Genomic DNA, 4,608 nt, shown 5'->3' with positions numbered 1-4,608 from the left:
GCTACATACCCATCAAACTTCAGGCAGCAGAATCTCTCACGTGGTAGCAAAGAAAGTAAAACAGTTCCTGGTAGGTGAGGGACATAGAGAGAAAGGGAGAGAACAGGCTCAGTAACCCAAGCCAATAGTGAAAGGGAGGAGAAGGAACTCTGAGGAGTAATTCTCAAATGACTCTGCAAAAATGAAGAAATTGAAGATCCATGGACTCAGAGGAAAATGAGCAAGCAAAGGGGAATGAGGAGTGGGTCAGCCAGACTGTAGCATCACTCTCACTCATCCAGGAAAGTTCAGTCTCAGTTATTTTTTAGACCGACCATAATGTGACTCAGTGCCAAAAAATCAATGAAGCATAGATATTAGAATTGAAAAAGACCTGTAAGGTCATCTTAACCTTCCATGCAAGTGCAGGATTGCTCCCTGGTTTAAGTGCTTTGCCCAGTCCAGGTGTATATGTCCCAACTGGTATTGCTTCCAGCTTGTGTACCATCCCATTTACTGTTAGTTTTACCCCTTCGCACCTCCTGAAATTGCTCTCAATTCTTGATGTTAAACATTTGTCAAATACTTGTGGGATAGTTATCACGCCCCACCTGTTACCTTAGTCATCATTTAGCCAATATTTAGTATTAAATATTTCTTTAAAAGTTTGTCCAGCTCTATAATAATTTTTGTTTCTCATCTTTAAACATACTCCAATTTGTCAGCATCTTTCTGGTAGTTATGTGTTCAGAAATTAATTAAATACTCTATATAGCCAATTAGTTCACTTTATCATTCATTTATCGTTGTATTATGTGATGTTATGGTCAATTCATATGCCATTTCATATATAATCAATTTATGCTAAATAGATTAAAGTTACTAGGCGATAGGCTTAAGAACACTTGACATGAGTGTGTTACTTAGGAATAATCCTATACCAGTAAGGGCACAAGATTACTGTAAAATATGTGCCAATAGGTGATACTACAAAAAACTAGATTCCAATAAACTGCAACGTATTGACCAAGATCACAAGGCACCTGATTGTAACATCATGGAATGTCCTGTCCTGAAGGGTATATGTTGTGCATAGATTCTAATGAGAATAAGAGGACCTATAAGTCAATGGACCTATTACAATTTCCACCTGTTGAGGATCTGCCCTAAAGTGTATGCTGATGACAGTCAAGCTAAAGATGGTTAGTTGAATGTATCACTGTTAAGTTTCCATTTTGAAGCGAGACCTCCACTCCAGTAGCAGAAGTTTATAGAAATAAAGAGCCCGGGTAGTTGTTAGCTGTGAGAAGACAGAGCAGGTAAGTATGTTTTGTACAAAGTTTTGGCGGGGCGGAGGGAGGTTAGTTTTCTCCCTAGTCATGCCTTCCTTGCTCAATGATAAGAATGCAAATAATTGCTTATAAGGCTGAAAAAAGGGTAACAGCAGATTATTCTGCAGCACAATAACATACTGAATCATGGATGTATTATTAACCATGTTTATTACAGTAGTGCCAAGATTGGGCCCCGTTGTGCTACGTGTTGTACAGACACATTAGTACACAGTCACTGCCCTGAGGATCTTACAATCTAAATAGACCAGACAGACATTGGGTGGGGTAAAGTATAACACACAAGCACAGCAAATAATAGGATATAGTCTGCAGTCCCCTCTATAACTGAGTAGTTCAGATCAGGATTTAGGGAGATTCTGTGTGTTGACACAAAGCAGCTTAGGCTAGCTTTAGTCACATAACTACTAACTAGCAAGCAAGAACAAGAGTCTCTTCTGAGACCAATAGCCTCAGTAAGAATTCCCTTTCGATTTAGGACAACCATGCCCTGTTTCTGTTCACTGCGAGGGACAATACAGTGAAAAGCAAGGGCACAGAAGTTACCCAGCTGCGCAGGAAGGACATTGTGAAGCCGACCTGTCAGCTGTGTTCTCCAAGAAACTTATTATGAAATTCACGACTCCAGGTTGTAGGAGTTCTACTCTTTGCATTTCAAATTCTCATTGTTCAGCCAAGCACGTACACGTACAAACCACTAGGTATCACTGATTACATCTAATCTTTTATATTAATATAACCATATTCCCAAATAAACAAAACATGTAGAAAACTAATTATGTTATTTGTTAACCTCAACCCAGCTCATGTGTTCTCCGCAGCTCATATTCTCCCTGTTGTGTACTACTTTTATTAATTTGCTCTTCTGACTTTAAAAGCAAATATTGCACAAATCAAAAGTAAATAACTATAGAATTTTAATCCCCTCACCCTATGCAGATTTCAAATTCCCAGCCCAATAAGCAGCTGAAAACTCTCTTATTCTTAGCTGGGGTGCTCTGCATCGGAGTTGTGTTATTCTGGATTTACTCACTGCCTGCTTCATCAATCTGAACTCTTGCTACAGAGGACTGCTACCAATGTGGAAACACATCCTCCTCCTGGTACTCCTAGGAACCACAGATCATTTCCTTTGCTTGCCTCAATCTAGGCAGAGCCCACAGAACTGGTCTTGCATTGAAAATTTCAGTCTTTCTTCCATACCAGTCCTTCAGCAGCTCAAATTATATTTATGGTCCATAAGTGAGCAGGGCACTTTACAGCTGAATAAAAACATCAAAGACCCCTCCTCCAAAGAGTTTGCAGTAATCTAATTTATATAACAAAGTGCCAAGTTCATTGCGAGGAAAAGAAAGATGGGGGAGTGTTGCGTGGATGAGAGACCATAAGCAACAGGAAGGGAAAATATTTGTGGGAGAGTGAGAGACCATTTTCTCCTTGTAGACTCTCGATTTCTCAAACACGCCACAGTCTAATGTTTGAGCATACTAATTGTTCACTACTTACACTGCTCTACAGATGTGCGTGGTGCACTGCAGAACAGATAAACACAGTGAGTCTGATTCTCATTTAAAAGGCACTCTGGACTACTAGATAAAGCATTAGACTGGGACTCAGGAGACCTGGGTTTTGTTCCCAGCTCTGCTGCTGGCCACCTTGAGTGCGTCACCACCCTGTGCCTCAGTTTCCCCATCTTTAAAACGGGGATAATGAAACTAAGCCCCTTTGTAAAATGCTTTTGAGATATACGTATGAAAAGTGAAGAGAGAGTGAAGAAGAGCTAGGTATTCTTATTTATGCTACACCACATTACAGAAATTTGGCAGTCTAAAGGGACATGAAACTGAATGTAAGCTACTTTTACACATACCTTAAATCCTCATTATGCTGCCAGAGTCGCTTTAGTGTAAATGAGAATCCAGCCCAGATTCTCTGTTGAAAGAGCTTAAGAGGAGAGCAACAGAAGAGGGATGGGCTTATATGGAAGGGAAGAGGGTCAGGACAAGGGGCAAAGAAAATAGATGTGCATTTGTAACAGGGAAGAGGGCTGCTGAGGCAACATTATGCATAACTATTACACTCCCCGTCTTCCTGCACCTCAGCTTCACTAAAGCACAGGCCAGAGTTCTGTCTTTTCAGGACTATTCAGAAAGCATTGCACAGCCTCAGTTAAACCTCAGGGCTATCGTATGTAAAAACTTGATACATACATGTCAGTAGTTCCTAGTCAATAGCAAAGAGAGAGCACCATGCAGTTTCTTAGTAACACAAACATTTAACACACACAGCAAACATTATAAATAGTATTTGGAATACTCTAAATGGTACGGGAGGGAAGGAGTCTGATGTTGGTGTCTATGTACAAGGATTCAGAGAACAATATAAATGAACAGGTATATGGGAGATCAGACTGATGTGGGGAACCGCAAACATGGTTACATGTGGGACAAAATGCCCATGACATTTGTAGGCTACAGTATCCTGGCTTTGCACTGTCACACTTTTCGCATAAGTTGTTGATGTGGCTTGTTTCAGGGTGATTAATGGCAACAGGACAAATCTACTGCCACCTCGCTCTGTCATGGGCTCTTGCTGCCCAGTTACAGTAGAACCTCAGAGTTACAAGCACCTTGGGAATGGAGGTTGCTCGTAACTCTGAAATGTGCATAACTCTGAACAAAACATTACGGTTGTTCTTTCTAAAGCTTTCAGCTGAACATTGACTTAATACAGCTTTGAAACTTTGAGCTGCCAATGTGATGTGGCTGTGAAAAAAGCTAATGCAGTCTTGGGATGCGTCAGGCGAGGTATTTCCAGTAGAGATAAGGAGGTGTTAGTACCATTATACAAGGCACTGGTGAGACCTCATCTGGAATATTGTGTGCAGTTCTGGTCTCCCATGTTTAAGAAAGATGAATTCAGACTGGAACAGGTACAGAGAAAGGCTCGTAGGATGATCCGAGGAATGGAAAACCTGTCTTATGAAAGGAGACTCAAGGAGCTTGGCTTGTTTAGGCTAACCAAAAGAAGGCTGAGGGGAGATATGATTGCTCTCTATAAATAGATCAGAGGGATAAATACCAGGGAGGGAGAGGAATTATTTAAGCTCAGTACCAATGTGGACACAAGAACAAATGGATATAAACTGGCCATCAGGAAGTTTAGACTTGAAATTAGACAAAGGTTTTTAACCATCAGAGGAGTGAAGTTCTGGAACAGCCTTCCAAGGGAAGCAGTGGGGGCAAAAGACCTATCTGGCTTCAAGATTAAACTTGAT

The sequence above is a fragment of the Natator depressus genome, chromosome 1 (genome assembly GCF_965152275.1).
Source record: "Natator depressus isolate rNatDep1 chromosome 1, rNatDep2.hap1, whole genome shotgun sequence".
Classification (NCBI taxonomy): Eukaryota; Metazoa; Chordata; order Testudines; family Cheloniidae; genus Natator; species Natator depressus.
The sequence above is the reverse complement of the archived record's forward strand: the minus strand, read 5'-3'. Positions refer to the sequence as shown.